Source organism: Gracilinanus agilis, chromosome 6 (genome assembly GCF_016433145.1).
Source record: "Gracilinanus agilis isolate LMUSP501 chromosome 6, AgileGrace, whole genome shotgun sequence".
Taxonomy (NCBI): Eukaryota; Metazoa; Chordata; class Mammalia; order Didelphimorphia; family Didelphidae; genus Gracilinanus; species Gracilinanus agilis.
The window spans coordinates 34,174,078-34,187,624 of record NC_058135.1 but is presented as its reverse complement, the minus strand read 5'-3'; the positions used below and the strand labels follow the sequence as shown (position 1 = coordinate 34,187,624).

The following is a 13,547-nucleotide window of genomic DNA, read 5'->3' as shown; positions in this document are numbered from 1 at the left end:
ATGTTTTCTATTGATTGATTCATGGATTGACATTTGATCTAAGCTTGATCCTATTTTCTTTAGGGCTCTGTCTCTACTTGTGGGACAGTGTGCCTCTGGAATAGTGGAAATATTTGTGTCAACTGTTCTTACTAGGCTACCTTAGTAAATACCTGTTTTTAAATGCTAAATTAAGTCTGGTTAGCCAATTTATATTAGCTATATGATATTACATATTATGTATTTCATAATATAACACTAATTCATGCTTTAAAAAAACCTCCTAAAATACTGGGAAAGAAAGACCATTTCACAAAATAATAGAAACATGCATGGGACCTTATAGATAACCTTATCTGCATGGGACAAACATTAGAAGACTTACCAATAAATATAGAGGTAAAGCAAGAATGCCCCTTGGAGCACTATGGTTTAGTAATGCTAGCAATACAAATTAGAAAAACACTAAAGTCATAAACATCAGAAAAAAGGAGACAAAATTATCTCCATTTTCAGATGACTTTTTACTTAGAAAATCCTAGAGAATCATCAAAAATCTGAGACATAGCTTCAGTCAAGTAATAGTATATAAAATAAGTCTTTAAATATTGTCAAAATGTCCATATAACAATAATAAAAATATAAGGAAACAATAGAAAGAGAAATCTCACTTAAAATAATTACAAAAATATATGTGCAGCATCTTACTAAAATACACTCAAGATTTACACAAATGTAATTGTAAAATAATTTTTACAGATAAAAGGCAGATAGATAATCATAGGGAGATATATATATATATACACATATATATCACTCATGTTTGAACCCTGTCAATTTAATAAAAGTGATACCACCAAAATTAATTTACAGGTTTAGTGCTATACCAAACCACTAATCAGTTACTTTATAGAATATAACAAAATAAAAACTTAATTTGGAGGCACCAAAAATCCAGAATCTTCTAAGGGAAATGGACATATTTTAATGCAGTAGTCACAAAACTATTTGATGAAACAGACTAGATAAGCAAGAATAAAAAACAAATTCAACGAAGTGGCCAAACTGTTGATAAAACCTCAAGCAATCTCCCAGGGAAGGAACTCAGGAAGGACAAAGGGGAAAAAAAACAAACCAGGAAGCAGTTCAGCAGAAATTAGATTTAAATCAATACCCTAAACCAAAAATTATAATAATTTCAAAATGGATATATAATCCAAGTATAAAAGGTCATGTTATTTTTAAAAATTGAAGGAAAATAGAGTTAACCTTTCTCAAGTCTGCCTAAGGAGAATGTTCTTACTACATAAAGGAGAGGGTAAATGACACAAAGTGAAATAAATTATTTCAGTAACATGAAATTTTTTTAGTAGGAACAAAATAAAAACTGCTAAGAACACAACTGTCCTATAGTGAAAATTCTTCATATTATATATCTCTGAAAAAAATTCTGACATCCCAGATATATAGGGAGTCAACAGATTCCCTATAGAAAATAAAAGGTTCTCATAGGATATGAACACATGGTTTCCCAAAGAAGAATTGCAAGCTATTAATCATATAAAAAGTTATTCCAAGTAACTAATGGAGAAATGCAAATCAAAACAACTCCTCTCCCCTACCCCCGTAGAATATGTGCAACAATAAAAGAGAATAAGGAGAGGCTAGAAGAAAATAGGCATGTTGATCCACTATTAGTGGATCTCTAAATTGGTCCAACTATTCTGGAAAACAATTTGGAATTATGCAAAAAAAAATGGCTAGAATACCCTATTCTTTGACCCAAATCCTATATATAAAATATTCACAATGTAATTTGGGGGTGTGACAATGAACTAGAAATAAAATGTGTACCCATTAACACAGGAATGCTTAAACAACCTGTGCCACATGGGTATAATGAAATATTACTGCACTGTAATAAATGAATCTGAAGAATTCAGAGAAGCATGGAAAGATTCATATGAACTAATGCAGAGTATGAAAAGCAGAAACAGGATGCCAATCTATTTCATTAACACAATCTAAACACAAAGCATACAAAATGAAACAATACTCTTGAAGTTTAATAATCAAGCATAGCTCATAAGAGGTGAGAAAATGCATTTCCTTTTGAGGACCACAGTTGTGATGGTGTTTGCAAAGCTCTTAGTTCCTGGTACACAATGGAAACTTAATAAATGCTTGTTCCTTTCCCCTTTCCTTTATGGAATGATATATATGAGGTCATATATGGTTGCTGCAGTGGTTGATTTTCTTGAACTAAAAATAAATTGTTTTCATTACAATGGAAAGCTTCCTGGACAGGGGAGGAGGAGGAAGGTATACTAAGAAATCAATGTGATGTAAAAGCACAAGGCACCAATAAATTTAAAAGGAAAATATGTTTGATTCTTAATAGAAAAATCCTAGAGATGTACTTGAGGCACAACCAATTTCAATTGCTTATCCAAGGTCACCTGGCTAGTAAGTAGCAGAAGCTTTGAACCAAGGTCTTCCTGACTCTGAGCCCAAGACACAATCTACTGATGACAAAAGGCCGTTATATACCGAGTTAAAATTACTTCTGCCAATGTGCTTGTGAGGAGGTTTTTAATTTTGACAATACTTTCACCAATTCACCCTCACAGAAATGTCACCTTAATCTTTGTACATTCACATCTGCTTTGACTATTTTAAATGAATTCAAAATTAATTATAAAATATTTGAGTTATTATTCTCTTAACATGGAAAAGTTCATGTAGCCATGAACATAAATGCAAAAGATTACCTGACACTTTTAAGTGTCTCAGTTTTTCCCAGTTTTGAATGCTTATTGTTTCCTTTTTGGCATTTTCTGCCTGTTTCCCCCAAACCTGTTTGTTACTTAAGCTGTTGAAAGAGCTTTATTTCAGGAAATTGAGCACATCTGTTAACAATCTGGTAATATGAAGGCAATATTAAGCCTCAGTGCTGCTGTGGAGTTGTTAAGAGAGGATCACCTACTCCCATAAAGTTTTGATTTTTAAACACCTCCAAGCCAGCCTTTCTTTCTATTAAGTAGCAGTAAAAGGTCAGTGTTCCTTTTGGCCTTTCAGTAAGTCCTAGAATTACAAGCAAGCTGACAATAATCCAAGGAAAAGGCAGGTGAAGGTTGGATTGTCCAGTAATCAGTTACAAGGGAAATGAAATCGGAGTAGCGCCCAGGTTTCACCAGAACCCTGGCTTAACATTTGCCAACATCTGAAATTCAGGTATCTGTATTCAGAATCAAAACTTTTCCTATGACTTCAGAAGGAGAGGCAAGTGACTACCCTCCTCTCAGAGACATTGAAATTCACCCCGTTCACCGAAAAAATGCTCCATCCCCGGAAAGCTGCAGAAAAGGAAAGACAAGATGTCGCTTTGAACAGGAGACTAAGTGAAGGGGAAATGCAACCAACAGTCCACAGAGAGACGCTCAGATTCTTAGCACAGATTTTATTTTCTGAGAGTTTGGCATAGCTGTCAGAGTCGGCTTAGTCGCTAGGAATTAAAAGTGAGGCTCCGCATTGCCTTTCCTTTGCGCTCCTAATCAGACGGAATCACAAATGGGGTTTCTAGCAATGTGTCCCCCCCGAAGGTTAACTGCTCGTTCCTACTCTTCCCTTTCCTCAAATACGTACACCTTTACGCGTTCCTTTTGCAAGTGTGACGACAGGGCAGTCCTCTGAATAAGTTAATGGTTTCATTAAAAGTATAGAGATTCCAGCCCTTCTCCAGCCCCTCTGCCTCCTCTTCCTCAACTCTGCTTATTCTTTCTATCACGATGAAAATAAAGATTAGGCCACCGGGGGATTCACTATTTAAAAAACGGACTTACCTTAAGGAAGCCTACGGAAGACAAAGCATCTGAGACTTTTCATTCTCGTAGCTCTGGTGCTGGACAGAGAAACTTGACAACTGCGAGGCTGAGTCAGAGGCATGGAGGGGGCTTTGGGAATTTGGGGGAACCTTGGTTCAGTTCCTCCCTGCAGCCCTGGAATACTCGGAAACCAGAGGCTAGCAGGGAGCCTGAGGGAGCACAGGTGATTTTACACCACCAGGCACCTCAGGACTGAACCTTCAGACAAACAACTGCCGGGATTAGCCAAGTCCACAAGGCAGTTCACATTACTGCCCTCCTACCAGCCAATAGGCAGCTGATCTGACTGACAGCCGCAATCAATTTCTGCTCTGTCTGTGTGCATGTGGGCCCCCTCATGGGCATTCCTTGCCCCAGACATAGGGGAGAAGTTACTTTCCAGAATGGATGTTGTAGGGGAGGCCTGAAATATCTGGTGAATTCCTTCCCTTACCTCTCTGGCAACCAGGAACAACAAGTTGCTTAGTTCTAGAAAAAAACTAAGTCACATTCTTTGATAACAATCAAAGTAGAGGTAAAGAAAAAAGAATAGGTTACTGAGATCTGATGCTTTAACTCCTGAGTGCTTAGGTATTCAGACTCCCTTCCCCACTTACTGATTTTCATTTAGGCTTCTTTGCAGCTGAATAAGCTGAATTTTTAATTAGCCAATGTTTCCTCAGTCAACACTTTGATTTTAAAATTAGAAGAAAAAAAATAAGCCTATGAAAGAGGGGGTGGAAATTCTGCCTAGCTTCCCTCCCTGTCTTGAATCAAAGAAATTTACTTGAGGAAAAATCATCAAGGCAAGTCTAAAACCTGTGACTTTTAAAGGACATTCAAAACACTTAAAAAGCGTAGCTCCTGTACACTCTAGTGGACATCATAGCATCTATTCCGTACTGCAATCCATTCAAGACTTCATCTTTAAACCTCTCATCAGAGTCCTGGAAAGTGCAATCCTTTACAGCTGTACCAATAAGAATCGCTTGATTCAAGTTCTGGTATTTGCCCCAGACCATAGGGGTCAGCTTAGCTGTCACCATAGCCACAAAGATACAGAAAAAAGGAATAACATCCATAGAGAATGACAATGCTTCTGAAAATGTATGTTTGTGTAATAAATGCAGTTTTACCAGTTCACAGCTGAAATGTGAATGGGGAACCCCCCCCCCCAAAGGCTTCTCACATGATTTGCAGAAGATTGAAAGGGCTAGTTTAAAAACAAAAATTTGTTTTGAGTGGAGAGGGGAAGGAAGAAATCATAGCACATACACACATGCCAAATTAGATAGGATATTTGTAATGTAGGATTATTAACTTTGCCATGTTGGCTTGGGGCAACCTGTCAGTTGCCCTGGTTGGAATGTTGACTGTGGCATGAGCCACAGGGGAAGCACCAACTGCCAGTTGGGCCAAGAGTATATAAAGCCCTGGAGCCCCAGGGCTGTGGTTGTTCTTCCCTGACTTCTCCCCAGACCTTTCAATTACCAGATATCCCCTGGGGCCCTGGGTGGTGGGAGTGGGAACATGGATACTGGTTAGGCCTAGGATAGGGTTAAACCAATCCTGCAGAACAACTTATCAATACTATCAGCACTACTGGCAAACCTTTAGTCTAAGATCAACTTTATTATCCAGAGACCACCTCACTACATAGAATGACCCAGAAAGCCAGATTCCATTCAAGACCCTCACAAAGTTGGAAAATTCTTTTAGTCAAGAATGTTCCTACATTTCAAAGGAGAAACTAATTTTATTTAAGGACCACTTCTTTATCAACCACAAATGCTGTCTCCATTTGAATTGTGGTTCTATTTATATTCCTACAGTGAGTGATATCCAAGAAAAGTAATTTAGAACAGATGTGTTCCTTTGGGAGAGGAAAGGGAATGTAAATGGGTGAGGAGAGTGGATAACCTTATGGAAAATGTGTCAAATATCACTGACATACTCAACAATCCCACTAGCAAGTTTTTTCAGGATTTAAAATTGTAATTCATCTAAGCCAGTTGACTTGAATTCATCAAGGGCAGCGAGGTGCCGTCTTACTCTCTTATTATCTTCTTCTTTATCTTGGATTTGCACCACAAATGGATACTTTTTCCTTTGGAGCTAATTGAGTTGGATTTCCTTCCATAACATGATCAATCTGGCAAGTCAGAGTTCAAGAGCAGCCAGGTCAGGGTTATTTGTCTTGTAAGTGTTAAATTTAACACTCTACTGCTGCTGACAGTCAACATTCCATTTCCACACTTTATACATTGACAAAAGGTTATATAGGAGTTTCTCACAGCTGGCAATATAGAAGGAGAATGGCTGTTCCCTTCACCAGTAGAGGCAAATATTCATTCTGGTTTGAAGAGTTTATTCACTGGAATATTTCCTGCTCATTCCATGTGACAACTGCCCCATATAGTAACCCAATCCGGTCCAAATTGAGAGACTTATGATGACATGTTCAGCTATTTGGTGTCTGAGTGCTGTGCATATTCTATCCATCCTCATGGATACTATGAAAGGTTAGGGAAATTATGGTATAAACATAAAATATAGAAATAACCATGACAGCCAAGCATTCACCAGAAAGTGGCATTTCAAAAATTATCTCCATAAATAAGCCAGGGCTAAAAGAAACTTCTGCTCCTAGAATTGCAAAATCTCAAAGTTGGAAGGGATCTAGTTCAATGCATAAACCTATCTTGACTTACCCAACAAGTTGTCTTCCAGCCTCTGCTTAAAGACCATCAGCTTTGGAGGAAATCCATTTTAACTCTTGGGCAGGTCTGTTAGCTTTTGATAACTACACTAATTTTGCCTTTTTGTAGTTTCTACTTATTGTTCCTGGTTCTTCCTTTTAGGGACAAATTCTAGTCCCTCCTCCATTTGATACATACTTGAAGATCTGAGTTAAACATGTTCAGTTCATTCAGTCACCCTTCCTATGACATGGCTCTTCTCCATTCTGGTTGCCTTCCTCTGAATGCTCTCTAGTTTATCAACAACCCTCTTAAGCCACAATATCCAGAACTCAACACAGTACGCCAAATGAACTCTGAAAAGACCAAAATGTAGTGCGACAGTCACCTCCCTATTCCTGGAAGCTATGCTCCAATCAATGCAGTCCAAGATCTTGTTGGCTTTTTTGACAGTCACATTGTCTACTGATTCGTATTGAATTTTCAGGCCAATAGAATCCCTGAATAATTTTCAGAACTGCTATCTATCCATGACTCCTCTCACCCTTCTTGTATTTGCAAAGTAAAATTTTTGTTTCCAAGTGCATAATTTTATATCTTTTCCTACTTCATTTTATCTTATTAGATTGAGCCCAATGCTAGCCTGTCATTCATTATGCTAGTTATCCCCTCCAGTTTATATTCATCTGCAAACTTACCTTTATCCAAGTCACTTATTAACATTAAATAGTACAGAGCCAAACTCTTGGGTACTCCACTGCAGACCATTTGCCAAGTTGACATGAAATTATTAACAATTCCCCTTTGAGGCAGCCATCTAGCCAGATTTAAATTGTGCTGTTGTCTAATGATATCTTTCCATTTTCTCCATGAGAAGAGTAGGACTGATTTAGTTTTTCCAAAGCTAGCTATCTCTTTACATGGCTAATATGGAAATGTTTTGTGTGATCGCACATGTATAATTTATTTCAAATTGTTTAGCTTCTCAAGGAGATGAGAAGGGAGGGAAAGAGAGAATTTGAAATTCAAAAATTGAAAAAAATAATGTTAAAAATTTTTGTTTACATGTAGTTGAGGAGAAAAAAGGCTAACCATCTCTTTAACCATTTATTCTGAAATACTACCAGAAGTAAAACTCAAACTCATTGGTCTAAAGTTTATGGTCTTTTCTTTTCCTTTTTTTAGAAAAGCAGAACATTTGCCTTTCTCCAGTCTTATGATCTCTTCTGGCTTTTTTTTTTTTTTCAAATATCACCAACAGCAATAGCATCTGCCATTCTTTTTAAGGCCCTAAATCCATCCATCTGATCCAGTTGCCATCAAAGGAAGCTGGGTGCTTTCTTGCTATTTCTATCTTGAAATCTGAAAATAATTTTGTTCTGTCATTTCCAGTGTAAAAGTCATTCTCCTTTGAAGAGAAAATACAAATAAAAATTGAGCAGCTCTTCCTTCTCTCTACTACTAGTTATTGACCCCATCCATCTTGAGCAAAGTTCCTATCTTTTTTTAAGCCTCCATTTTCTCCCATTGCAGCTTAAAAAGCGGGCAAACAAAAATAACCTTTTTTCTTGTCCTCAACTTCATTCACCAACCTTCTATTTAAAGCTTTAGCATTCTTTTTTTTTTTATAGGACCACACTATGTTCTTATCAGTTATTACCTGGCCTAGCCTCTATCTTGCACACATCCATAGAAACACGGTGTTCCCAGAGCGCAATTGGGACCTACTGTGTATATGAATGAATAAAGCATTTATCTATCACATGCAAATCAAGGTGTTGAGCATTGGGAATATAAATAGAAAAGTAAGACAATCCTGGCTCTCAAAGACCTTATATTCTAATGGAAAAGATGATACTTATGGAAGATTTCAGCAAGTCAGATGGAAAGCAGGGATGTATTGTTGAATGTTTAAGAATCAGCTCTCCAAAAAAGTATGGGGAGGGAGCAAGTAGGTGGCTCAATGGATAGAGATCCAGGCCTGGAGATGGGAGGTCCTCAGTTCAAATTTGACCTCAGACACTTCCTAGCTGTGTGACCCTGGGCAAGTCAGTTAACCCCCATTGCCTAGCCCTGAACACTCTTTTGCTTAGCATTGATTCTAAGTTTAAGATTTTAGGTAAGAATTTAAAAAAAATTACTGGCATATACTTTTAAGTTTAATTTGCTTTATGAACATTTTCTCCATTATCTAAAGTCTAGACAATCTAGAAAACAATAAATCAAAACTCCAATTTGTAGCACTGGCTGATTTTTTGAGGCATAAATGCTCACATTGAAGATTTAACTCTGAGTCTTTGAGCCACCTCCAGTACACCAGTGTCCCATATCCCTTAGGAGGAAGTAGCAAAGGAGATGATAATGACTCTTCTTTAAAATTATTTCTATTGATAGAATCCTATCAGTTTTAGACACTGAACCATTTGACAATGCCAAGGATTCTGGTAGCAAGAAATTTCTTTTCTGGTTCTTTAGCAGATGAGGCCATACCCCAGGAAAGAAGCAGTTGCCAGCTGCATCTCCTTGGAGATTGCTTCCCAGAATGAGAACTGCAGGCAGGGCAGTGGAATTTGTCCAGAGTCCTGGGCTACCCTCATCAGGGTCTGAGAGAACATGGGGATCAAAGCAGTGGTGGGATTTTAACCCACCGGATCCATGTACCTTCAGGATGCCCTGCTAATGTATACTTTAATATATATATTTAATTATATTCATATATACTTTAAGGTAAACTCCTTAGGCTTTTCAGACAAATCCTATATTTTTTCCTTCACAGTGGAATTCTTCCCCTTTATGTCTTCAGAATTTCATTCTTTAGTGTCTCCCATCCCCCCTGGGTTGACTTCCCCTGAAACATTTTAACTCCCCCCTCTCTCATCTTTCCTCTGAACTCTTTGAAATCTGTTTTCATGAAAAGAAAGAATTTGATTTGCTAATCTGCTCTCAAATAACACTGGGAGCTGAATGAGGAAGCCATACAATAATCATTTTAAAGCACCTGCAAAAGAGTAAGATTCAATTTAAGCAGAAGGGCTGACTGATGGATACAGAAATATCCCAGAGTTCTCCAGGTTAGTGTAAATGAGCACTGACAAATTTACATTTTGGAAGGTTTGTGTTTTTAAAAGTGTATTTTTACTTATTTTTTTGGTATGGTAAAAAGTTGCAATGAAAAAATTTCAACCAGGAAATCCCAAATCATAATATACAGATAGTAGGAAGGCTTGAACCTTAATGAGACTTATAATTAAAAAACCAAACAAACCTAGTATAATCTACCTTTTAAAAAATAAGACCTTGGATGGTAGATTTGGAAAGTCCCTCAACCAATAGGTACAGATACATTTGTTTTTTATCTCAAAAGTTTTAGAGTTGCCTGGGACATTAAGAGAAAGGACTTGCTCTGAAGGCCAACTCTCAATACAGCATTTCTTTTTCTAGTGTCCCCTGATGCCTTTAAATTGAAGCGTACAAACCCTATTGAATTTAAACTAAATTCTATGATAGGATATTAGTTTCTATTAATTATTGATGGTTGGACTATTACTTAATTTCTTAAATAAAACTTTATTTTTATAAGATTTTTCTTTGCAGAGTTCAATGCATTTTGTAGATATTAAAGGAGGTTGAGAATACTTTCCAATTCTCCTAAGAATAGTGATCGATTATAAGTTATGTTGTAAAAAAACAGCATAAATATTATCCTTTTTTTCTGAGGAAAAAATGGATTTAGAGAAGAAAAAGTACATTAAATTCACACAATTAGCAAGTATCAGTTAGAATTAAAATCCAGGACTCTTCTGTGCTCTGCTAAGTATTAGGTAAGATATGAAAGGAAATAGATATGTATACCTGCTCTCCAGGAATTTACAGTCTTTTAGATTTTCCTGAAAATGGTTGAGAGGGGACCTTGTCTTATAATCACACAGGTTAGACTTACTATTATGAAGGATGAGAAATGCAATTTATTAAAAGGGATAGATTTAAGTGTGGGAAATGTACGACTATATTTAAACTAGATCTAGATAAAAGCTTTTTTGTCAGTCATCACATAGATTAAAAACTAAAAGGAATTCACTGAAATGTAACTGGGGATCTTTGATAATTCTTGGGTAGTCCTGATTCTTGGTTGTTTTCCTCTTGGCAGATAATCCCTAAAGCACCAGATCAGGAAAGCTTCCTTTCCCTCTAATTGAGTTTTGTTAAAGACTCATATCAATCTCAGATACTCTGAAAGACAAAATGAAACTAAAGAAGTGAGTCTACATCACCCTCTGGTGGTTGAACCACCCCAATAAGGTAACTGCTAATGTGAAGTAAGCCAGACAGATACACCCAAGCATGCTCTGTCGAGTCTATGGAAATAGAATTTGGATGTCTTGTCTCTTCAGTCAGGATATCCCATCCCTAAAAGTCTTTTAGAACCAACGTACATGAAATTAGTTCAGGGCAAACTTTCTTCCACTATTACCTAAAATAAGTTTACAACCTTATTGTGATGAATCAATATTATTCTATTCTTTTTTTCCCAAGTCAAGCCCCACTTTCCCATCTTCTTTCCTTTCCTTATTCAAAATCTTTCCACTGTCACTTAACTCCCTGTGTGATCTTAGACAAGTACTTGACAGCTTCCTTGATCCATATTTTCCCTATTGGGGAGGGGAAAAGACCTAGATGGTCTCCCAGAACCCTGCCAGTCTTGGACTTAGGATCCTATGATCTCATTGCTATCAAGAATCCAGAATGTTTTCACACAAACTAGAATTTCAATGTGGGAAACATTTTCCTGCTACCTATAAATATGCTGTCTTTTCCAACCATAACATAACACTTGATGGCACCTCTTTTATACTTGGGCCTCCCATAATGCTGACCAAGGGTTCAAGATATTCTGAAGGTCCTTATCCTTTTGAAATAATAATTTAGGAATCTCCACTTGGGGATCACTTTGTCTCCTCAGTCAGAAGACACAATAAAAATTAAAGCATTTAATAGAACTACATAGTAAGAAATGTTAAAATAGAACATTCTACTCCTAAACCTCAAAAAATCTCTTTTCTCTCTCTCTTTTTGGAGAGAGTATTTATGCATAGAAATTACACACAAAGGGCACATACCTGTAGGGAATATACATGATACAAGTATACATTTGAAAGAGCAGTTGAGTATGTAGTCTTTAACACTATGGAAGCTAGGTTGTTCAGTGGAGCAAGTCCTGGGCCTGGAGTCAAAACATGAGAGACATGAGTTCAAATTTGGTGTCAGACACATTAACTATGTGACCTTGGGCAAGTCACTTATATATCTGCCTCAGTTTCCTCAGATGTAAAATGGTGATCATGACAACAACTACATCCCAGATATATTGGGCCCAGTATCTAGTACATAATAGGTAGCAAATAAATACACATTTCCCTCTATCCCCTTCCCTTCCCTCTTTGATTCTTGCTATCAACTTCTGGTCTAATGTCTTTAAGGCCACAAACCTACTATCTAGGGGCTAGAATTTCCTTCTAGGCTTAGGGACAGCCAATTAGCTCTTTAGTCACAGTACTTCCAAACTAAGATAAAGTCTTTTCCATCTCTAATTCTGGGTAGAGATCAAAGCCCTCAACTAAAGGCAACTGTTTAATTTAGGATTAGACATTCCCAAGCTTTTATCTTGTTTAGGAAAAATGAATTTGACACAAAGCAAAAGATAAATTAAGGAGGAAAGGTGATTTTCTCTACCCATTTGGCTGGTTTGATTGGTATGACATGAAAACTAATTTAGGTAGAATCATCATTTTATTATGTTGGCTCAGCCTACCCATGAACACTTAACATTTTTCCAATTGTTTAGATTAGACTTCATTTGTGTGCAAAGTGTTTTGTAATTGTGTTCGTATAGTTCCTAGGTTTGTCTTGGTAGGTAGACTCTCAGGTATTTTATATTTTCTGTAGTTATTTAAATGAGATTTCTCTTTCTATCTCTTACTGTTGGACTTTGTTGGTAATCTTTGGGAATATTGATGATTTATGTGAGCTTACTTTGTATCCTGTAATTTTGCTAAAGGTGTTAATTATTTCAAGTAGGATTTTTTTGTGTGTATACTCTTTTTTTTTTTAACATTTATTAATAATCATTTTTAACATGGTTACATGTTTCATGCTCCTACTTTCCCCTTCACCCCCCGCACTCCCCCCACCCATGGCCGATGCACATTTCCACTGGTTTTGTCATGTGTCCTTGATCAAGACCAATTTCCCAATTGTTGGTGGTTGCATTGGTGTGGTAGTTTCGAGTCCACACCCTCAATCATGTCCGCCCCGACCCATGCGTTCAAGCAGTTGCTTTTCTTATATGTTTCCTCTCCTGCAGTCCTTCCTCTGAATGTGGGTAACATTCTTTACCATAAATCCCTCAGAATTGTCCTGGGTCATTGCATTGCTGCTGGTACAGAAGCCCATTACATTCAATTTTACCACAGTATATCAGTCTCTGTGTACAGTGTTCTTTTGGCTCTGCTCCTTTCGCTCTGCATCAGTTCCCGGAGGTCTCTCCAGTTCGCCTGGAACTCCTCCAGCTTATTATTCCTTTTAGCACAATAGTATTCCATCACCCGCATATACCACAGTTTGTTCAGCCATTCCCCAATTGAAGGACATACCCTCGTTTTCCAGTTTTTTGCCACCACAAAAAGCACAGCTATAAATATTTTTGTACATGTCTGTTTATCTATGATCTCTTTGGGGTACAAACCCAACAATGGTATGGCTGGGTCAAAGGGCAGGCATTCTTTTATAGCCCTTTGAGCATGATTCCAAATTGCCAGCCAGAATGGCTGGATCAGTTCACAACTCCACCAGCAATGCATTAATGTCCCAATTTTGCCACATCCCCTCCAACATTCATTACTCTCCCCTTCTTTCATTTTAGCCAATCTGCTAGGTGTGAGGTGATACCTCAGAGTTGTTTTGATTTGCATTTCTCTAATTATTAGAGAGTTAGAACACTTTCTCATGT

At 37.3% G+C, this 13,547-nt stretch overlaps 1 pseudogene; it reads right to left on the bottom strand.

The window, feature by feature from the left end:
• Positions 1–4,690: 4,690 nt before the first annotated feature.
• The window catches only part of LOC123252203, a 113,502-nt pseudogene continuing 104,645 nt past the window's right edge, over positions 4,691–13,547 (bottom strand).